Raw genomic sequence first — 24,958 nt, forward strand, 5'->3', positions numbered from 1 at the left:
AGGATAGTGCCACAAAGTCAAAAAGTCTGGAGGTTTTAAGACCCTTAACGCATTGTGAAGTTTTTTTCCATCAAGGCTGAACCGATGCAATGTACATTCCAATGAAAGCTAAATATCATTATTTTAAAACCTTTTGTTAATTTCCTGAGCAAACATTTTCAGTTCCTTCTGCTGTGTAACGAATTACCTCAAACTTAGTGGTGTTAGATAGCAAGCATTTTGCTATGCTCATGGATCCAGAAGCTCAGGAGTCTGGCAGAATCAGCTGGCTGCTCCTTTGCTCCTCTTGGATGCTGATATCACGCCTGGAACTCGTTTGGCAGAAGGCTGGTCCTGAAGGCAGGCGATGACTCCCTCACAGGGCTGATGGCTTCTGGGAAGCAACAGTGATGTCTATCAGCACCTCCCGGCGGACCCTCCAGCATGACAAAGGACATCTCACTCTGTTGTCAAGCCCTCAGGAAAATCAAGTGGGAGCTGCATGGCCTTTTCTGATGGCCTTGAAAATCGCCCAGATCACTTTCACCATACTGTGTTGGCTGAAACAGGAGCAGGTTGGCCTGGTCCATGCGCATGGGGAAATGGCAAGGTCACATCCTAGAAGAGCAGGTGGTACCAGAAGATTGTTGCTGAAAATATAGCCTTCTCAAAAAAAAAAAGAAAGAAAAAATGAGAACACTCTATATTACGTTTCAGAACTTCTTTTTAAAATTTACTTTCTGATTTGAAATAATAATAAACAGTGTTAAAAGTTGCAGAAAGATCCCTGGAAAAAGATCATTAACAGAAGTATTGGAAAATGGAAAAATATATGTCTCTCTTATGCTTCTACCCTTATTTATAAAATGGATAATAATCAAACATTAACATTCATAATCCATGGAGGTAATTAAGTTCTTGTGAGAAAGAAAAATACCAATATGCAAAAGTACACACTGATCATTCAAATGTGCTTACCAAAGACACCAGTCTTCAGGTCTAATGTATCTTACCCATGGGCTGTACACAAGCTTGAGAGAAGTCTTTGAGCAAATGTCAACTAATGTAAGAAAAAGTCCCTTATGCTAAAACATTCAAAAATCCTAGCTCACTCTTCATCTGAGGAAAATCTCTAGCTCCCTCTGTTGGGAACATTGAAATTTATACACTAAACAACCTTCAGCACTTAGGAGGAACTCTCCCATCCTTTTAAAATGGGAACTCAACCAGGAATCTGCCCTGTGCCCCTTGATAAGACACGATGTTGAATGGCCTCCTTCTTAAATATCTTATGCTCCCTAAGGCTTTCTATAAATTTTATTTTAGCTGAAACTTGACATGTGTTGCTGACAGTGCTTCAAGAATGCTTCAAGAATAATGAAGAGACTGTACAATTTATAAAGCAAGAAGAAAATATGGATAACACATTAAGAGCAATGTTTCTTTGTGACACTTTTATAATAACCTTTAAAACCAATATGGTCTTCCATCCAGTCATCTGTGATTTACATATAAATTTGGGAAGTTATTTTGTGTATTTGTTGCAGCAACTTCTCCAAACACAAAAATATCAAAATGACCACCAAATAGCCTTATTAATTATAAGTTACTAAGTTACAGTCCAGGAAACTCAAGTTCACCTATTTTCAGCATTTGACTATCAGTTGAATTCTGCTTTAGATTTAGACTTCATGCTGGTGTCAGCGAGTAGTGTGATCCCTTACACCAAATTTTCCTTTTCCTGTTCCCTCAAGCCTTAGGTGTGGTGCATAATTTTTTAAATGACAATAGTTAGAAGTAACTAGGTCATTGAGTGGAACCTAAACATAAACAGAGAGGGAAATCTAAATGAGTAAATGTGAGTTTTGAAGATCCAAAGAATGGGATTTTCAGTCATTCCTTTCTCCCTACTGCTTCTATAAAACTGGACAGGTTACTCAATTTCTTCAATCTTTCATGGAAATTCACAAACAGAATTGAAATAAACAACAATTGTTAGATGCAGTGTCTGGGACCAAATCCTGAGTTTGAATCACAATTCAGCCACGCATTAGCTATGTGTCTCTAAGTAAGCCTCTTAAACTCTTGGTGCCCCATTGTCTTATTTAAAACACAAACATAGGCCAGGTGCGGTGGCTCACGCCTGTAATCCAGAACTTTGGGAGGCCAAGGCAGGTGGATCACCTGAGGTCAGGAGTGTGAGACCAGCCTGGACAACATGGTGAAACCCTGTCTCTACTAAAAATACAAAAATTAGCTGGGCGTGGTGGCAGGTGCCGGTAATCCCAGCTACTCAGGAGGCTGAGGCAGGAGAACCACTTGAACCTGGCAGATGGCCATTGCACTCCAGCCTGGGCGAGACTCCATCTCAAAAAAAAAAAAAAAAATACATAATATTATCCTCACAGAGCCGTTGTTGAATAGGATGAAATTAGTTAATATATTTTCCTCTATAAAATGTAAAATACCTACTTCGTAGGAGTGTGGTGGGAGTAAATGTGTTATGATATACAAAGCACTTAAAACAATTTCATGTGATGTTATGACTTACATGTTAAATGTAACAATTCTCAAGCACTTTATCAAACTCATTACATTTTACAGGCTCTCAGTAAATGGTAGCTCCTCATGGCATTTGTAGAAGTAACAAACTACAGAGACAATGCCCAACCTCTTTTCAGAATGTTACTATTGCCAATTCTGGCCAGCCAAGGTCTTCAGAACACTGCTATAGTTGAACACAGTTCTCTTTATCAGTAGCTGATGCAACAACAGAGATTTCGCATGATCAGAAATCATAGGGTGTCAAGCCCATTAGGAAGGGTTTGTTATAGAATTTGGACTTGAAAGTAGAGGATTAGAGTGAAGATTCAAGAAATCATGATTTTGCTCTAGATAGGCTACTGTCCGTAGGGGGTTTCTAGAATAAGGTATCTATACAATTTCTATCTAAAAGGTGGAAGGCATGGAGTGGGATTAAACCTGCACTTGGTAAAGACGTATCTATTGTTTATAATAGCTCAGAATAGGATTGCTATCTCTGAATGTTTGTGTCTCTTCAAAATTCATATGTTAAACTTTAATTGCTAAAGTGATGGCATTAGGAAGTAGGGGCTTTGGGAGGTAACTAAGTCATTAGGGCAGAGCCCTCCTGAATGGGACTAGTGCCCTCATAAAAGAGGCCCCAGAGACCTCTCTCACCTCTTCTGTCATGTGGACATAACTAGGAGGCAAAATCTAAGAGGAAGTGGGCCGTCACCAGGCACCAAATCTGCTGGCACCCTGATCTTGGACTTTACAGCCTCCAGAACTATAAGAAATAAATCTCTGCCATACATAAATCACCCCATTTGAGGTATTAGTGAAACAGACTAAGACAGTAGTGCTTAGTAATTTCTCTAGTTTGCACACTCCTTGTTTACATGTTTTTAGGCAGTGCTCTGAGGTGGGTATTGTTTGCTCTGCTGCATGACAGTTTGTAGTGTCTTGTCTAATGTATTATGTGAAATTTCTTCTGTTCAACACCAGAACACCATGGGCCAGCTGCAAGAGCCAGGCCAGCTGCAAGGGCCAGGCCAGCTCCCAGCTCACCACCATATATAAATATACATATATATATACACACACATATACTGTCAATAGACATCAACTTTTTGTAACATAAATCTAAGAAAATTACAGTATTATTATTTACGTTTTCTTTCTCCTCACTGCAGTTTTACATATCACTAGCTAAATGATTTATCCTAAAGATTTCTATCTTTAGGATATATAGGGGATTTTGTAACTTTTATCATGACACCTCCAAATCCAAGATTCATTTATGAGCACTTAAATTTAGCCTGTGCACACACCCAGCTATATTATATAAGCACTTCCAGAATCAGACTCCAACTCCCCTTACCGCCCCCACATCCACCACCTGTACCACCTGCTGTGGCTGATGCACTCCTGCCTCCATGTCTTTACTGGCTCTCTTCTCTCAGCTTGCAAGACACTTTCAGAAACTGTCTTTTATTTGAATAAATTTAAATTAATTGCATCTTAGGCTAATAACTCTAAGGAACTTAATTTTGATAAGTAGACTCCATATACATTTGTTGGTATGCTTATCAAATTTGAGGCATCTCACCAGATTGAGATATGAAATAAGGCTTCATTTCATTTAACATTTGAAATAAAGTGTTTCTGAGCCCCGCAGGTGAGGTTATTATGCAGTTCATTCCTTCATTTCAGATCCTTTCTGCAACATTATAAAAACATTAAAACACTCAACCTCAGGGTTCAGTCCAGCTGTCTTGTACGTTATACTCATTAGCAGAACTCAGGTGCACAACTACCACTGGTGCTGAGGCTCCAAGTATACTGCCACACTATTTTCACCACCAACACTGGAGGTCTGGAATAAATGGAAACTGGGAGATTCCAAATATCTGCAAACTTCTGATTTGCTGCTTTTCCATTGAAGATGGCAAAACACCATATGTTTCCTCATTGGTTCTGGAGAAGGCCACAGTTCCAAAGTATTCAACACTGTCTGTGTCAAAATTCATCTGGACTTATAATAACATCATTGTTTATAATTCCACTTGACTTTCTTAACCCCTCCCTGTACCCCCACCAGCTCACATATACACACATACCTGGAGTCATCTCATTCCTGACATGCCATGGCCCATGATGGTCATCAGGAACTCCAGAAGCAGCCACACACTACATCTTGACACCCCTTTACCAACTCTCCCATAGGACAATGCTCAAATATTAAGCCAAAGGAACTTGTTTAAGAAGCAAACAACAAAAACTAAAACTAAAATAAAAAATAAAAAGACATCTTTTGAAATAAGTTTCTCTTTTAAAATAAATGTGCATTCTTTGTGTCAGATGACTCCCGTCAGGGATGTTAGAATTCATGAAAGTCCTGTTACCCACGTTGATCTTCACAACAAAATGAATAAAAACCTTCATCAAGTTTTTCACTAGAGAAGTTAGCTCCTGTGAAAATATTCTCACCACTTTCCAAAAGCATTTAGAGCAGAGTTTCAGAAAAAAGAGCAGCCTTCATCAAGATTTGCAAATGCCTGTTTCCCTAGAGGCAACACTTGCTAACTCTTAAAAGAAAACACTTTATTCTAAAGACATATTTAAAATTCAACTTATCAGCCTCCATATTACATAAAGTCTATTGATTCATCTCTCGGTGACTTTTGTGTGGTTTGATTTTTGTTGTTGAATTGATGGTTTGGGTGTTTGCACTGGGGTGTGTTAAGACTTAGTCCCTTGTAAAATACCTCAGAGGGAGTGTAGGATCACACATTTCACACTCTATGTAACTCAACTCAGCATCCAGTCCAGTGTTTGCAAATGATGTTGAGTCATTTTGTTACTTACCCAGTTCTAATTCAATGTTGGTTTTAGAGCTTTGGGTGAAGAACGCTAAAATAACTCAAATAATAAATTTAGATCATAAGGAAACTCATTACATAAGTTCAATGAATTCCTTCTTAATTGACATATATTTCAATACTTGGACTTTGATAAAGTTATTTTATACGCCTTTTCATTAAATTAACTTAGAGAATTGATTAGCCACAAAACAGGAAAGAGCATATGTATAATCAAAGGAAACCTTTTCTATGATAAAAATGCTTTCATAAATATTCTGAGGAAATGAAAACTTCCAGATTATAATGCTATTACTGACATAATAAATTTATTCTTAGTAAGCAGAGAAATGTGAAAAGTTATAAAATTTGAAAAGAAATGTATATAGTAACCTGCTAATTTAAGTTTTGTTTTTTTCTTCTTTTCTTTTTTTTTAGACAGAGTCTCGCTCGGTCACCCAGGCTCGAGTGCAATGGCTTGATCTTGGCTCACCGCAACCTCCACCTCCAGATTCAAGTGGTTCTTCTGCCTCAGTCTCCTGAGTAGCTGGGATTACAGGTGGAAGTCACCACGCCCAGCTAATTTTGTATTTTTAGTAGAGATGGGGTTTCTCCATTTGGTCAGCCTGGTCTCAAACTCTCGACCTCAGGTGATCTGCCCACCTCGACCTCCCAAAGTGCTGGGATTACAGGCATAAGCCACCATGCCCAACCCAGTAATGTTTTAATAAATATCCACTTATGACTTTTACCTGACACCTAAACTCATAACAAAGAAATTTTAAAATGTTAGATTTTCACTCACGTTAGTATACATATACAATTTAATGAAATGCAAAAATATAATGCACTACTGATCCTGTAAAACTAATTTAAGTGTTTTATTTTTTGCTCTCCCCCATAAGGATGGGTGTACTATATCCCCTTTTATGGGTGGATTTGCAAGAATCTGTAGAATGCTAAGGCATGCTTTGGCTCAGGAATTATTAAATTATACTCCAAGAATATCATTTTCAGGTTTCTTGTTTCTTTCTTCCAGGCTGTTCCTGGTTCTTTGCATTCATCATTTAATTTATGCACTTTGGCTGTCTCCAGGTGGGAATTTGTGAACGAGCTTTGGTGAGATCCCCACAGGATATTACACATTGCAATCTGGCATCAGCGTACATCTGTAACACGAAACAAAAGGAAATGCTCTGAAAACTTTTGATTTTCTAATTTCTATATATCCAGAAGACAATTTCATCATTTATATTGTCGACTTTTCCAATGAATCTGGCAATGTTCAAGATGTTCATTCTGTACACCTAGAAAGCTTGCCAACCAGTCAAACATCCCAGAGGCTCAAAAAAGTTCAGGACTAACAATAATCACTGGTTCTGAGTCGATTCCAGTGTCTCTGGAATGAGTTCACTGAAGTCTGGATTTGGTGGGCAGATTCTGGAGCGAGGCCCTGGGTGCTGCTGGTGCTGCTGGCTGCAAGGGACAAATGTGCTGACCCCTCGAACAGATGACCCAAAAGATTGCACAGGACTCTGACCCCTACAAGAGGACCTGGAACATGCAGGCCTTGCTCAGCAACAGTAGTCATCACTGGGGCATGCTTCAGAACCTAAATAGCTGATGGAGAAATACTCTGCTCTTCCTTATGAATAATATTCGTGCTTCACAACCAGGCCTTGCCATCTGCTGTGATCTTTTATAACCTGTGTTCTACTCTATTCTCAGTTACCAGATGGTGGGTTCTCGTTTTGTAGAAAATCCACATTTACATTCTTTTTACCTTTTCCATTCTCTTTTCCCTCACAGATACCTACACCTAGCCTTTGCCTCTGCCAGTTGTCTTGTAACCAGGAGAGCATTTGTGGGCAAAAAGAAGAGAAATTATAGACAGTGACCTAAATTCTAATAATAACCTCACCACTAGCAAACTGCCATTTTAGTTAATTCATTGAAATTCTCTTGGTTTGACTGACAACATGGTAATAAAAACGCTTCCACAGGCCTGTGTGTTGGGTCCTATCCTTAGAGCTTTTCATGTCTGATTTAATTTTCATACTAATCCCACTTCACAATGGAGGACATTAAAACTTGGAGAATTTGTGAGTTAGCAAGTGTGGTGTCATTCATTATTAGCAAGACCAGAATAATTTCTGCTCTGTGGAAATAATATTTGTTTGAAAGACACAATGTAATATTATGATGCAACAGCAATATACAATGTTTAAAAAGGATTCGAATACCAGTAACTTTTAATATTCCCTGTCATTCCTAATTCTCAGTGCCACAGATTATAGAAATTTTACTATATTTCCATCAGGGGCTGCTATGTTGTATGAAAACTACTTTGATAGCATAATAAATACGTTTCTTGGGGAAAAGAGGAAAAGGATCACAAAGTCTTAATGTTGTATCTTGCTTCTGGTTAAATTTTAGGTTACATATGTCATATGATAATTTGTAAGACCTTAAAATCTGGTTTTCTCTTTTCTTCTGACTAGCAATATCCATGTGGGATTCTAAAATTAAACTTTTAAAGTTGAGGCTGACAAGCAGTTGATTGTTATTCATGATCGAATTGACTGCATTTGTCAGCTGTAACACATTTCTGCTTCCTCATGTAGTTGGTTCAGAGGCTCTCCAAAGAAAGAGAAAATATAGAAGACCAAGTAACCTAAGAAAAATACTGGACACTTTTATAAAATGTATTATCTATCTATCTATCTATATAATCTATCTCTCTATCATTTTTCTCTCCTGTCTATAGTTAGTATGTGTTTCTCTCTTCACTTCCTTCAACCTCATATTGAATTTTCCTCTAAGTATTTAGTCCTAACCAATGTCACATTTAGCGGTTAAATGTGCAATATTAGAATCTCATACATCTAGTCAAAACTCTTCATTTCACAGGTGATGGAATGTAACCCAAAGAACCAAAATGATTGTCCAAGCCATCTGGGAATTACCTGACACATTTAGAAAGATAATCAAGGATACTGTTGCTTCAGTGTGTGGGAGACTTTTGCTAAATTGTACAAAAGGGATAAATTAATAATTAATTGCAATTTAGCTTTCATTGTTTTACTACCAAAATAATCTTTTCTTATACGTGTCACTTATGTTTATTCTCCAAACTTGGCAGCAGTCCAGTAATATGTATTAAACATACATTTTAAAATAAGAACATTCAGTCAAGGCAGAGTAACTTACATCTGTAATCCCAACACTTCGGGAGGCTGAGGCAGGAAGACTGCTTGAGGCTAGGAGTTGGAAACCACCCTGGGCAACATAACGAGATCCCATCTCTACAAAAAAAATTTAAAAATTAGTCAACTGTAACGGTTCATGCCTGTAGGCCCAGCTCCTCTGGAGAGTGAGGCAGGCTGTTTTTTTTAGTTCAAGGAGTTCAAAGCTGCAATGAGCTACGATCAAACCACTGTATGACAGCCTGGGAAACAGACTGAGACCCTGTCTAAAAATAAAAAATAATAATAAAATAAATAAAAACAAAAGGAAATACGAATGATCAAAATGAAAATAGGATTTTAACACAGAGACATGCATTTTTCAATAAAGGACAACATAAATAATGTATGCTGAATCAATATTTGCATCTATGATACAAACAATTCAACAGAATAATGGCAATGATTATATTTAGCTCTGAACTCAAAGAAGTCTGGAAAACATCAGGTTGTTAGCAAGTTAGTCACCATATTAAGGGTAGAGGTGCTGTATTCACTAGAACTTTCAAGTTTCTCCTTCTCAAGAAAGCATTAAACAAAAATTAAGAACTTTTTTAAGGCTCAGATCCATAATGTATTAGTCGATTTTCTCCCTGCTATAAAGAACTACCTGAGACTGGGTAATTTAAAAAGAAAAGAGATTTAGTTGACCCACAGTTCTTCATGGCTAGGGAGGCCTCAGTAAACTTACAATCATGCCAGAAGGTGAACGAGAAGCAACACCTTCTTCACAAGGCAGCAGGAGAGAGAAGGAGTGAGGAGGAGACTGCCACACACTTTTAAACCAACAGCTCTCAGTTCGTGTGAGAACTCACTCACTATCATGAGAACAACATGAGGGAAACTGCTTCCATGATCCAATCACCCACCACCGGGTCCCTCCATCACACGTGGTGATTATAATTCAAGATGAGATCTAGGTGGGGACAGAGAAAAGAACAGTATCCCATCAGCCAGAAGGACTATAGGAAACACATGCCTGGGAGGTTCTGGAAGCCAGGGCTAGTGGTTGTTATTCTTGTTTATATCAATTTTTCCAGTCATTGAAACTAGAATAATTGAAGAAAAGTTTTGTATCAAACTTTCATAAACTCATAGCACAATTGTTTAAGAAAATGTTTCAATTTCCTTACCTATATTTTTACATTTTAATATTAGACTGGAACAAAAGCAAAATTAAGCAATTCAATATGTCTCCTCAATGACTATTAATTTTTTCCCTTAGAAAAACATTTTTACTTTAGAAAAAAAAATACCGCTTAATGACTAAAATAAGAATTAAGTCAGTCTCATGGCACTAGATATGAATTTAAGACTATTTTATATTTAAAATGACTAGAAACAGTGAAACTACATAATGATTACGTGTTTCTTTTTCTATTTAGAAAATATTTCCAAAACTCTTTAGATTTCAAAATGAAGAGATGGAAAACCAAAGTTAACCCCACACAATATCGAATCACTTGGTAGAATTGTAGAAGAAAGGGCTGTAAGAGACAAACCAAAGCAATCCCCTCATTTTCCACTGGAGAAAAATGAGGGTGAAGAAAATGAATGGCAAGGTGATACTGCTACAGCTGTCAAGAGACAAAAATGGGAGTCAGTATTTGCTCTCTTGATCCACACTCCTTAAAAAAGGTATCTCTTTACAAAGCATGTTTTATTCAATTAATATTTATTGTACAGGTTCTATGTTGAGGCACTATGCTAGATTCCCAGAGGAAAGGGCTTTGATGAGATGAATAAAAAACCAGTTACATTTCTATTATGCAAGTACTGCCCTAAGTGAAGGAATTATAAGCACAACTCCATGAGGAATCAAGAAAAAATAAACAAAGCAGAAGCTATGTGACAATTAACCAATGTAGTAATAAGTGTAACATGACAAGGAGACATCTTGGAAGCATAAATGATTAAATGTATCTGCAACAAGCAGGAATATAAGACCCGTATGAGTATCCCCATCATCAGAGAACATGTGTGGGAGAACAGATGTTTAAGAAGGTTGTATGCGAGAAAAAAAAAAAAAGAAGGAAGGTGAGATGAAAAACAGGAAGGAAAAAAGACAGTGAGGGAGGGAGAGTTTGGAAAATAGAAAAATATTTCAGGAAGAGACTGAAGATGTATATAGTGTATTGTGAAGATGCATATAGTGTATTGTGAAATGGCAAGTGATTGTTCGTGACTCAGAGTATATTTCAAGGAATAGCACAGGAAGTGTTGCTAAAAATACTCGCAAGGATGAGATCATGAGTGGTTTGCTACACCGTGTGAGGAAGTTAGGCATTCTCTTTTGGGCATTAGAGAGAAATTCTAAGACTTTAAGCAGAGATCTGGAGTGGGCACAGGTGCCTTACAAAACTGGGGCTGCAGAGCAGTTCAGAGGGACAGGGGAAGGGTTGCATCGGGATTAATCAGAACTTATTCCTCCAGGATCCAGCAATCGAGGGAAAGAGACATTTAAAAAACTAAGACAGTAGACCATAATCACAACCTCTCAGAGGCATAAGTGAGTGTTGAGAAAGACCAAGTGTTTATTTTTATTAAGAAAACAGTTTATTTTAAGGGGTCAAAAGGATTTTGACAGATCAGATAATACAAGAAGTGGATTTGATCTAGAAAAATGAGATTGCCGTGAAATATCAAAAGAAAATTTCATATCCAAACACGACATGTATTCCATGTTAGGGAAAATACGGTGAGATAAACCAAACATGTCAAGCAGGAAACCAGGGAAACCCAGAAGTGGAGGAATGTTGCCAGATAGTTCAGAAATGGTCCTTCCAACATTGGAGAGATAATGATGACGAATCCATCATTGCATTACTTCTTAAATTTTTGTTTTATTTTATTTATGCCTTGAAGCAAGGAAGGTAAAATGGTAAAACAAGAATGGCAAATAGACCCCTTCTTCCACAAAACTGGTCACTTGCTTTGAGTGGTAACTTTGAAGGACTGGGAAAATATGGAGCCAAAACAAAACAAACAAACAAACAAAAAGTGTCAGGATTCCAAAATGCTTTGGGGAAGTTGATGTGGCCTGACCGGTGTGGGACATGATGCATGAGGATGCATGCACTCCGGGTGAGGTGATCAATACAGTTAACATTCAAATCCTTCAGAAAAGTCAGTCACCCGGGGTGGGGGCTTTCTTTTAGGATCCCAGACCCGCAAGGGGCTGATGACCTCACTAGGAGTCTGACACCTCCCACTCCTGCAACTTCCCAGACCACTCAGGTTAGAGGAGGCATAGTGGTGAGATGGCTGAAGAAGACTTAACAAGGACCACTAGTAGGAAGAGAAGAGAGACAAAGAAAAAAAAAAATCCAGAAAGGGGAAATGTGAGAAGAGAAACCCAGTGTTGTTATTTAGTTTGTAGGAAATTATTATGTTTTTCTCTCACATCTTTATTGTCTAAAATCAGGGGAGGTAGAAAAGTTGGTTTTCACAGTACAAAGAGTTAATCTCTGTGTGTAAACACGAAAGAGTAGGAGAGAGAGTGTGAAAGAGACCACATGAGTGGGAACCCCCCCCCACCCCTCCCTGGTGATGGGAAGCCCCAGCCAGCTCCCTGGGTTCTCTCTGAGGCCTTTGGACATGGACGAGAACCATGCTGCTGGCTGTCGTTGGCCTCCAGCTTAGAAACAGCAAACTGTAAGACCTCAGCCGCCATAATCGTGTGAGCCAGTCAATCCTTTACAATACATCTCTTTCTGTATGTGTATATCTGTATCTATATCCACTGATTCTACTTCTCTGGAGAACTCTGACTAGTACAATAATATCTGCCAAATCAATTTAAATTCTCATCCTTTCATGTATTTTTTTTCTTTTTTAGTGATGACTAAAAAAGATGATTTTTTAGAATGCTTCTCACAAAGCATTACTTTTGGCTATCAGGGGCTAAAGAAATAAATGGACATATTCACAGCCTGCTGGAAGGCTGGGAGCATGAGGGAGCAAAGATGAACCCCTTTCTCTAGAGCCCTTGACATCTCTTTCTCATCCCTGCCTCTACTCTACCTCAACTTCTGCCAGTGAGACAAATGTAAACAGCACTTGGACTTCTCTAGGTGAGGAAGGACATGAGCTGTGTTTTGTATTTCAGATATACTGACTTTGAAACAATTAAATAGATGTAGAAAACTCTCCACCTTTTTTTCCTCCAAAATAGCAATTCTGCCATTTATATTTTATAAAAGAGTAAGTGGACACAGTAGATATAAAACTAGTATGTTATGCATTTATGATACTGTTTTTCATAGCCTTTCACAAAATATTGATCACCACTTATAAAGAGCAATGCCAGGTAAGCATCAATTTTCTTTCAGTCTTTCTGCATTTTAACTACGCTTTCTGGGAACTTCTTCATGTCCTCAGGGAACACAGGTGATAAATAAATAGATATATTAATTTTAAAAATTAATCTTCTGGAACAGGATTGTGCTCTGAGCTGCTTACCTTCAAAAATAGCCTTCCCTATAAATTATAGAGTTTTAATCTACTTTTCAACTCTTATAACTCATTTGATTTTTTTCTTACATAACTATTCTGCATGGCAACCAATGAGTTTTCATCTGAATGCAAAATTTCTTCCTTGTAGCATGACTTTCAAGAAGCAACTAAAATTCACATTTTGTTAGCTTTGACTATAAATATAATTATGTTTCCATTATCAAGATGAAAATGGTGAAAAAATATTTTTCAAAAGGTATTTCAACACTGACTCATGATTATAATATACTGATTTAGTACACATATTATATCTCTAACTTACTATATATGTGTAGTATGTGGAATCTGGGGTAAGGTAAAGTAAGAAGCCCCAGGAATCTATCTTCCTACCTAGACAACAACTGCACTGGCATAATCTGTCTGAGGTAACTATTTTGGAACTCCTGAGTCTCTGAACAGCTTGCAAATTCCAGGGGAAGGCTTGGACAGTAAAGTGCAGTTAATTGCAGTCAATTTCAGCTCTTAGCCCAGAAGCAGCTACACAACCTCTATGGCTGGCCACATGTTCCTGGAGCACCCTGAACACAGTGTGCAGGAATCAAGGTGGAATAAATGACCACGTTCTCCAAATATCAAGGATTTTTTTAATCTAATCACTGATTGGGGCTTCTGATTACAGTGGTGCAGACAAAGAAGATGAGCTATTGTTGGACTTTTTCTAATTGTTGCAAGCCCCTTCCTTTCCAGTGGAAGTGACTGTCTGGGTATTTAAAAGTTGAGCACTCCTTTTACTTCTTTGTCATTCTTATTTTCCCCCTTTTGGGAGTCAGACATGAAACACAAAAACATTCTAAAGCAACTATATTTAGAGGAGAAATTACAAAGTCACTGTGCAGGCTGGGCAAGGTGGCTCACTCCTGTAATCCCAGCACTTTGGAAGGCAGAGGTGTGTGGATCACTGAAGGCCAGAAGTTCAAGACTGGCCTGGCTTATCATGGTGAAACCTTATCTCTACAAAAGAAAAAATACAAAAATTACCCAGGCATGGTAGCACACACCTGTAGTCCTAGCTACTCAAGAGGTTGAGGTGAGAGGATTGCTTGAGCCTGGAAAGTGGAGGTTGCAGTGAGCAGAGATCCCACCACTATACTCCAGCCTGGGTGACAGGACAAGATACAATCTCAAAAAAAAAAAAAAAAAAAAAAAAAGTCACTGTGCAAGACACTGGCTCAGAAATAACCTGAGAAGATCTGAAGTTTACTCTTCAGGCTGATCCTTGGCACAGAGACAGCCCATAGCAATTCAAAACATTTTTTTTTTTAAATAGCAAGATACACACACACACACACAAACCAACAAAGGGGAAAGGGGGTAATTTGATTTCCAGAGTTACCTCATTATTATATTCAAATGTCCAGTTTTTAGCCAAAAAAATCACAAGACATATTGAAAAACCTGGAAGTATAACCTGTTAACAAAAACAACAGAAACTGACACTAAGTAGGACCAGATGGTGAACATGCTAACAAGACTTTGAAACAGCTGACAAAGATACTCAGTAAGGCATGGAGAATGTGAATGTCAAGAAAATGATAATGAATAAAATAGAAATAACAAAAATTGATAGAAAAAAACTAAAAATAAACCAAAAGAAATTCTAAAGCTAAAAAGTGTTAAAAATTCACAAGGAGTCAAAGATAGGTTTGAACAGGCAGAAGAAACGGTCGGTAAACTTTAAAGATAGGGCAATGGAAACTGCTGAGGCCAAGGAACAGAAAGAAAACGGATTAAAGAAAAGTGAACAGAGTCTAAGGAGCCTGTGGGATGCCTCAAGCAGGCAACATACTCATTATAGAAGTTCCAGAAGGAGAAGAGAGGAAGAAAGGGGCAAAGAGATAATTATGGTCTTCCTGCTTTGTACATAAAATGTAGTAGTTCCCTTTTTTTCATTGTTGAAACTGCTTTAAAAAAATGACATTTTGATATTTTAGTGATTTCCCTTTAGTTGCCAACAACTTTAACAGATTGCAAATGTTTGACTCAATTGTATATTTCATAGCGAGTAATCAAGGCTTCTATAACCCCTTCCCCTGCCCCTGCCCACAATGTTATTGCTTTGGGCATAAGGAAGAATAAACTACTTCAAAGTGACAATGTTTTAAATTACCCAATCATTGCCCATCATCTAGAGCAGATATTTTAATACATATGGCCATCACTAAGTTATATAAGATATAGCTGAGGTTTCCTTTCAAGGCTACTGAGAGGTTCTGCCCACATATTTTGCCAGTTGAGTGACTCAGTGTTCATTGCTCAGTATTATAACATGGTCCTACAGCCTTTAATATATTATTTGTAGTAAAATCTCATTTTTTACATTTGATCATTTTAAGTAGCTGTGTGTGAATTTAAATTCTCATTACTTACATTTAAGAAATAATTTATTAAGTTCACCAAACATTTGTAATGATATACATGAGGTAATTTTACACTTACTATGCTGTGAAGATTTATGATCATAGTTTATTTTAAAGGAACATTGGTAGCTGTAACAATTAATTTGTTTGATACTTACTTTGTTACACATCCCTTTCATCCATATATAAGATTTACTGATTTATTAGTCATTCCACATAATTCAGGCATTTTTAAATGTAGGGCAGTTGGACAAATTAATACTTGGGCAGTGTTAGTGGCCTTTGTAGTTTTCTCAGATCTTCAGGTCTTTAAGAATAGGTGGTTATTTATTTTTGGAAAATGCCCTACATGAGTTTACTAAAGGTTACACAATAGTTTCCTGAAACAATTTTTGAATTGACCTCTCATGCACTTTCCTTTTCTCGCCATGTTATCTATGGCCATTATAACAAGAAGTGTGTAAATTCAAAGGATCCTGAAGACATAGAACTAAATCTGAATATGAAAGGAAGAAGATGGTTTTCTGAACTCACTTTCTGTTCTTGATATCTCTGACTTACAAATTAACAGGGGGAAATTGGTACTACTATTCTAGATATTTGAATTGAAAGCACATTCTTTAGCTGAGAAAGAATATCACAAACTCTTTTCAATACCTTACCATAGAGAAATTAATAATGAAATTTGTACTGTGTTACTCATAATCAATACTTGCCATTAGAAGTATTTGCTAAAGTAAGTATAGCTGCTGTAAGCTTGCAGCCACTTCCTAGTAACAACTGCATATTATGGAGGATACAAATTTCTGTCCACCCCTCTGGCCACTACATATTTAAATGCATTTTTTCGTACATGTAAAATACATGCATTTTCTCCCCAAGAGACAGTCTACCATTAAAGTGGGTGTGACAGCTCAAAGTGGGTATGACAATGTTCTCTCCATCAGCATTTCATCCTTTTGACCCACCTGCTTACAAAATTGAAAACAAGCTATCTGCCTCCTGCATGTATATACCAAGTATACAATGGTGGGGCATGACTAGAAAAACTGCAACTGACAAAACGTAAGCTTGGGATCTACGCTGCAGTCACTGATCTACAGCAATGATAAAATCCTGATGGCCAAGCTGTAGAAAGCACCCTTTCCCCAGAAGGATGTGGAAAGACCTTCAATTAGACTCCAGTCCTGCTATCTGGGGAGATTCCCTTGTGTGAGATCCTTTGACTCTGGTTTGACCCTCTGTGGAGGCGCTTTCTTTGGCATCATCTCCCAGGGCCACATCTGATGGGGTTTGGGGGGATCTTGTCCTTAGTGGAAGGTAAGCAGCTTTTAACACCTTTTTTCCTGCTGGGAAAATTTAAGGACCTATGGGCGGCCTTGATACCCACAGAATTTTTTAGTAAGTGATAAAAAGAAGGAATAGACTTCTGATTCATTTGTTTCCTGTCAATTTGATGTGCCTGCACTCACCTAAAGCTATTTCCTAGGAATCGTCCTCAAGCCCACATTTGCTCATTATTTCTCCATCCCCATGTATTTTTTCTTTCCATTGAATTGTGGCTACCATCATGCCATCTGAAGCAACAGGAATTAGTTGAAAATGAATCTGCTTAAATCTGGTCTCTTTTCTAGAATTGTGTCCCCATTTTAACCCAATTAATCCCTACAGAGCCTTTTTTTGTTCATGTCTTTTTCAGTATTACTTCTTATGTTTGCAGCCCCAAAACAGTAAACTTTTCCAACTCTGCATGGCCCAAATCTCTGTATTACCATTTATCCTTTGCCTCCAGTCTTAAAGGAGTCAGTTCTAGCCTGAATAATTAGCTGTCTCTCCTAGACTAAAAAAGGACTTAAAAGCATCAACCTACATTGAAAATACACTTTTAAAAGGAGTTTTCATTTCCCCAATGACCAACAGAGTCATTACTTGACATGAAATTTTTCATTTTATATTTTATGAATCTGTGAATGTTTTATACATCAGTCTAATTAAAGAAGCCTTCCCCTTAGATTTAATCTGAGGGCAAGGAATAATTAAAGCATTTTCATTTATATTATAGTATATGTATACAGGGAAAAGTAATAGATATTCATATTTAATATTCATCTTTATTAAAATTATCCTAATTATGCACATGAAGTTGTCTGGGTCAGAGACAGATTTTTTATTAAAATCTCACAGTAAACAATAAGTATGTGGGTCCCCTTACCCTAGTCATTTCTCCTGGGGTGCCATAAGAGCCAGGTCAAGTGTTCTGCACAAGTAGCCAGGCCCACCTAAGAAGTGTAATGTACTGGAGTCAAACTCCAACCTTTTGAAGGGAAATAAAACCTCTGGAGGAGTCAGATTGTCCCATGTATTGGGCCATTTACCACCTAGACATGTTTCCAAGTTTTCAAGCCTCTTTCTTCCTTGAATTGTAAATACAGTCATCCCTCAGTATCCATGGGAGTGTCCAGGGACCCCTCAGATATCAAACTGCATGGACACTCAAGTTCCCTATATAACATTGTGGAGTATTGGCATATAACTTATGCACATCCTCCAGTATACTTTAAATCATCTCTAAATTACTTATAATACCTAAAACAATATAAATGTTGTGTAGATACTATTTATACTGTATTGTTTAGAGAATAATTACAAGATAAAGAATCTCTACATGTTCAGTACAAATGCAATTATCTTCTTTTTTCTTTCAAATATTTTCAAGCCCCAGTTGGTTGACTTCCTGCATGTGGAACCCACAGACACGGAGGGCTGACTGTACCTAAAAGGAGAAGGTTCTCCTGTCCCAGAGACCTTAGGGCTTAGCCTGAGGACCTAGTCTGGGCTGGAATCTTTGCCCTTCTTAGGAAGATCTGAGAAGTTTTATTATGCTCTAGGAAAAAAGCAACTGACAGGACAAATGTTTCTAGACTTAATCCTTTCAATATGTCTAGAGTCCAGGAGGTCGGGGCTTCTAACAGGAGCCCTGAGAAACCCACAAAAGTTTTACTCCATTCTTGTCATAAGACCCAATGTCTGGAGACCAAAGGATAGCTTTCCAGGGAGCCTCATTCTGTAGGGACCTTTTCAGATATAGTATGTTTGCCTGGAGACCTTCAATATGAAACTAGATCAATTTTAATTAAAGAATAAAAACTGCTTCCAAACCCTGCTCTCTGTCAACAACCACAGTTCCTTGTTTCTCTCTGGATTATAAGCGTCCCTCAAGACAAATGTTCCTACAACTTTTTCAGTATTTCCAATTGCTTCTTATATACCCAGATATAACCCACATGTGAAAAAGCAAAGTGTGGAATAGTAGGCCTGGTACATTACCACAGGGGAAGAGTGATAAAAATAGCATAAGTAATTGCTTATTAAGATGGAATTTTATATATAGACATATGCGCACTCCACGGATGGAAGCTACATTTCTCTGAATTTTTAATAGTTTTGATTTTAAAACTTCTAAACAATTTACATAATTTAAAAATAATAAAATAAAAGAATCCCTACAAATATACAGCAAAAATAAAATAGTTAAACCTGATCATATATCATGTGGATAGCTAAAACATACACAAAAAAAGGCATTTAAAGTCCAAAGAAATTGTGAAGTGTATTCAGTAATCATATTCAGTAAGAATATGGCATAGTTTTCTGAAACTGCAGCAAAACAATTATAATTTATCTTAAAGATATTAGAAACCAGAATTTTTGCTAAAGAAAAAAAGAAGCAAACTATGAGAATAAAGTATTAACTGAAAACATTACTATCTTAAATTTGAATTGGAAATATCAGTCTAAAGTTACAATTAATGTTTCTCTTTGCCTAACCCAAGGTTATGACAATGTTCTTCCATTATTTTTATCTAAAATGTTTGTAGTTATACTTAAGTAGGTAGGCAATCAAACTGAAGTTGATTTTGGTGTAGGGTATAAAGAAGAAAATTCATTTTTTTTCATTTTCTCTCCTGTGTTCTGAAGTTAAACTGTTTTCCTAATGCAGTATATGTTTATATTTTGTTGGATTTTCATTGTTACACTTTTAAGATATTTTGGATTTATATTCCCTAACAATGTTAAAATATTAAAGCACTTTTATTTGACTTAATCCCTCCCTTAATTTAAATAATTATTTTATAAGTGTTCTACTTTTACATCTATTTGTATTACATGTAATGAAATTACCCTTTCTGTTCCTCTTTATTTATGCATTTCTGCATTCAAATCTGCAATCATTTATCTCTCACTTGAAGCACTCATTGTGATAACTTTTATAACTACTCTTAGTGTACCATCCTTTCAATTTATTTTTTGAAAACATCTTTATGTCTTATTAATATTTTAAATTTCCCATGATTTAAATGTAGATTCTGTTCTTCCAGCTCATGAATGATGTCATTTCATTGTCTGGCTTTCCATCATTTTCACTGAGAAGTCAGCTTTAGATTTAGTTTTGCTCTTCTGAAGGTAATGTGTCTTCTTTCATTAATCTATTTGTAGGGTTTTCTCTTTGTCTTTCAGAATTTTGTTATAACTATTTCCTTTATATTTATTCTGCCTGGCAGTAGCAGAGCTTCTTAACTCTGTGGGTGAATCATTTTCATCAGTTTAGCAAAATTTTTAGCCATTATCTCTGCTCTTTTGCATATTTTTTTCTGGAGTCTCTTCTGAGACCCTAATTACAGAATATAGCATTTTCCCCGTGTATTCCTTATTCTATTTCTTGTATGTTTTTTCTTTCTCTATATGTCTCTGTTGAATATTTTCTACATGTCTTCTAATTTGCAAGTGAAATATTCTTGGGTCTAATCTCCTAAATCCACTTATTGAATTCATAATTGAATATATTTTTAAATTCTGAAATTTTCATTAAAAAAATTTACAAATCTTAATTCTCTTTTCATACATTTTCTCCATCTTCCTATTTTTTATAGATATTAATGATAGTTATTTAAAGTCTTTGTTGCTAGCCCCATATCTGAATTAGGTGCAGATCTATTTCTATTTTCTGTGTTTTCTTTTTTTGTTTTTGGCTTTTTAATACAATTCATATTATTTATGTGTCTAGGAATTGATAGGCTGTCAGCTATATGTATAAGCAAGGTTCAGTATAACATCTTCTTCCACAAATGTTCAGCCTTTGCTTTACTAGCCAGACACAGTGGTGAGGGTTCACCTGATCCAATCCTGGGCTGAGATGAATTAGGCGATTACTAATTTGAGAAGTTTCCACCTACTGTGGTGCTTCCCTGTAAATATTGTGAATCTCTCCTGACCTCCAAATGAGATAATGGTGTAAGTGGCACTGTCCTTCTCCTAAATAGATCTCCTAATAGGTCACAAAGTATATTTATGATCCAGCTGAGAAAATTTGAATATGGACTGAATATTAGATAACATTAAGAAATTATTGTTTAACTTTTATTTGCAACTATAGTAATGTTGTGTTTTTAAAAAGTATTTAATCTTAGAGGTACACACAGAACTATTTGCGGATTAAATTGAAGCTGTGTTAAAAAAATTGAAAGAAAAAAATTAGGAGGTCAGAGCTGTAAGAGAGAATAAGTACAGTTGACCCTTAAACAACATGAGTTTGAGTTATGTGCGTCCACTTATGCCCAGATTTTCTTCTGCCTCTGCCTCTGCCTCCCTTGAGACAGCAATACCAACCCCTCCACCTCCTCCTCTGCCTACTCAAAGTGAATATGATGAGGATGAAGACCTTTATGATGATCCACTTTCATTTAGTGAATAGTAAAGATACTTTCCCTTCCTTATGATTTTCTTAAAAACATTTCCTATTCTCTAGTTTACTGTATTGTAAAAATATTCTATGTAGGATATAAAACACACAGAATATGTATTAATTGACTGCTTATGTTATTGGTAGGGCATCCAGTAAAAAGTAGATTATTTAGAGTTAAGTTCTGAGGGGAGTCAAAAGTTATACTTGGATTTTCTACTGCTCAGAGTCAACACATCGTTGCTGACCTAACTCCTACATTGTTCAAGGGTCAATAGTAATATCTTTTACTCACCCTTCACAAGGTTTATGGATGAGGCACCTATAACAAAAGACAGATTAGCAATAGAAAAGCATACACATTTGTTAATATAAGTCTTAGGTGACTTCAAAAATGAAGAACAGGGAAACCTGTGTATCATTACGCCGAGTTTTGTGAGTGGATAGTCATGAAGAAGTATGATTGGACAAAGAGGGTATGACCTAATGGTAGTAAACTGCAGGGAACCTAACAAGGGTTTGTTCAGATTCTTCTGTATGTCTCTGAGTCTTCGAGAATAGGAATATTTCTTTTCTCCAGACATAATAGACAGGGCACCTCTGGAATGAAAGTTTTATGACCTACTTCAGAGGAAGGTCAGAGAATTCTTTTATGACCTGCTTCAGGGAAGAAAGGTGAAGAGAAGATGAGAGTGACCCTCCAGGTCTGCTGCTTCCTAAATGCCACGGTGCCATATTTTGGGGTAGCATGTCCTGAGCTCCATCAGTTTATAGAGGAAACACAATTATCCATATGTATTTGATCACATATGGATAATAATATGTTGATCATTATAGAGGATGAGTTTTAAGGACATGTGGTCTTAATATAGTGTTCTCAAATCATTTGTGTACACCTTGAAATTTTCACAATAAAAATTTTAAAAGGCATTTTCATTTGATTTACATTCAGTCCTATTCACTTCAACACAAATATTCCATATGGATTCTAAGTGTTTCTCCTTTCCACCAAACTCCAGTGCCATCCTCAGTGTTATCCCAGTGCCTCGAAATTCAGAGTATGTATTGGCATGGGTTGAAAGTGAAAAAGGTAGTGATGCATTCTCCCACTATGAGAAGGAAATTCCATTTCCTTTCACTGATCTTTTTGGTGGAGTAGAGAGGCGGATTAAGCAATAGATACCTTCCCTCTTAGACGGCCAGTAGTTATCAGGTTATTTCATTTTCTGTTGGTTCTATTGGAAGCACACCTTGATTGTAGGTGGAAAGATCATGATCTCCCTTTCCTGTCTACAGGAAGGGAGGAATGGAAAAACACAGAATACTGGTAGAAAACACATGACGAAAACACAGCCATAAATGCTGATATATTAATAATTACATTAAATATTAATGGACTATATATTCTAATTAGAAAATAATTGTAAAATCTGTACATTTAAAAAATACATATTTCTGAGTCATTCCCTCAGTCCTCCACCAGATCAGGAATTTTGCCCTTATATGCTTATGATGTACCTGTAGCACAGCACACTCACACTTTCAGCATTCTAGCAGAAAACTTTCTCTATCTCTGGCTTATAGAAGACCATTATGAACTTGCTTGTAGAAATTTAAGTGCAAAAGAAGGTAATTTCATTTTGTAGAAAATTTTTACAGTGTTTCTAAAGAGAATTTTTTTTTAAAAAATCACATGAATAATACATACAATGAAGATATGATTATATGTTTTCCTTCTTCGTTATTGGGAAAAGTATAAATGCCTCTGAGCATTTTTTTCAACTTCTCATGTTGCAGGTTGCTAATAAAGCTTGATGTTTTCAGAGGGTGAACAGTAGGCATTAAATTCTGTTTATTAAGATTTAAAAGCTGCCAAATAATGTTTAACCAGCACTTATTTCTTCATTCAACTCAATTTCAACCTAATAAAATAACACATAGGCGGATAAATCATAAGCTACAAGAATATAAGGACAGGCATACTTTGAAGATATTGAGAGTTTGGCTCCAGACTACTGCAGTAAAGCAAATATCACCATAAAAGAAGTCACATTATTTTTTTGGTTTCCAGTACATGTAAAAGTTATGTTTATACTATGCTGTAGTCTATTAAGGGTGCATTATGTCTAAAAGGGCAATGTACCTTACTTAAAGAATACCTTATTTCCAAAAAGAAAAATGCTAATAATCATCTGAAACTTCACTAAGTCATAGTCTTGTTGCTAGTGGAGGGTCTTGTCTTGATGTTGACAGCTGCTGACTGATCAGGGTTTGGTTGCTGAAGGTTGTGGTGGCTGTGGCAATTTCTTAAAGCAAGAAAACAATAAAATTTGTTGCATTGATTGACTTTTTTCATGAAAAACTCCCCTATAGCATGCAGTGCTGTTTGATAGCATTTTACCCACAGAATTTCCTTCAAAATTGAAGTCAATTCTCTCAAATTCTGCTGCTCCTTTATCAACTAAGTTTATGGAACATTCTAAATCATTTGTTGTCATTTCAACAATGTTCACAGCATCTTCATCAGAAGTAGATTTCATCTCAAGAAACTGCATTCTTTGCTCATGCATAGAAGGCAACTCCTCATCTTTTAAAGTGTTACCCTGAAATTACAGCAATTCACTCATGTTTTCAGGCTCCACTTCTAATTTACTTCTCTTGCTATTTCCACCACATTTGCACTTACTTTTTTCACTGAAGTCTTGAAACCCTCATAGACATCCATGAAGGGTGTCTCTAAACTCCTGTTGATGTTGATATTTTGACCTTCTCTCATCATTATCTATGGCAGCCATTGCCTTGCAAAATGAATTTCTTAAACAATAAGACTTGAAACTCAAAAGTACTCCTTGATCAATGGGCTGCAGGATAGAAGTTGTGTTACCAGGCAAGAAAACAACATTAATCTCCTTGTATGTCTCCATGAGACCTCTTGAGTGACTAGGTGCACTGTCAATGAGCAGTAATATTTTCAAAGAAATATTTTTCTGAGAAGTTGGTCTCAACAGTGGGCTTAAAATATTCAGTAAACCATGTGGTAAACAGATCTACTATCATCTGGCTTTGTTGTTCCATTTAGAGAGCACAGGCAGAGTAGATTTAGCATAATTCTCAAGGATCTTAGTATTTTTAGTATGGTAAATGAACATTGGTTTCAGTGTAAAGTCATCATCAGCATTAGCCCTTATCAGGAGAGTCAGCCTGTCCTTTGGAGTTTTGAAGCCAAGCATTGATTTCTTTCTGGTTATAAAAGTCCTAGACAGCATATTCTTCCAATAGAAGGCTGTTTAACTACACTGAAATTTTGTTGTTTAGTGTAGTCACCTTCATCAATTATCTTAGCTAGATCTTCTGGGTAACTTGCTGCAGTTTCCACGTCAGCACTTGCTGTTTCCCCTAGTACTTTTAGGTTATGGAGACAGCTTCTTTCATTAAACCTCAGGAACCAACCTCTGCTAGTTTCAATCTTTTTTTCCGAAGCTTCCTCACCTCTCAGCTTTCATAGATTTGTAAACAGGTCCTGTTTTGGCTTTGGCTTAAGGGAATGTTGTGGCTGGTTTGATCTTCTATCTAGATCACGAAAATTTTTTCCGTATCAGCAGTGAGGATGTTTTGCTTTCTTATAATACACATGTTTACTGGAGTAACAGTTTTAATCTTTTTAAAGATATTTTCCTTTGCATTGAAAACTTGGCTGTTGAGTGTAAGAGGGAGGCCTAGCTTCTGGCTTATCTCTGC

Source organism: Mandrillus leucophaeus, unplaced genomic scaffold (genome assembly GCF_000951045.1).
Source record: "Mandrillus leucophaeus isolate KB7577 unplaced genomic scaffold, Mleu.le_1.0 Scaffold598, whole genome shotgun sequence".
Lineage (NCBI taxonomy): Eukaryota > Metazoa > Chordata > Mammalia > Primates > Cercopithecidae > Mandrillus > Mandrillus leucophaeus.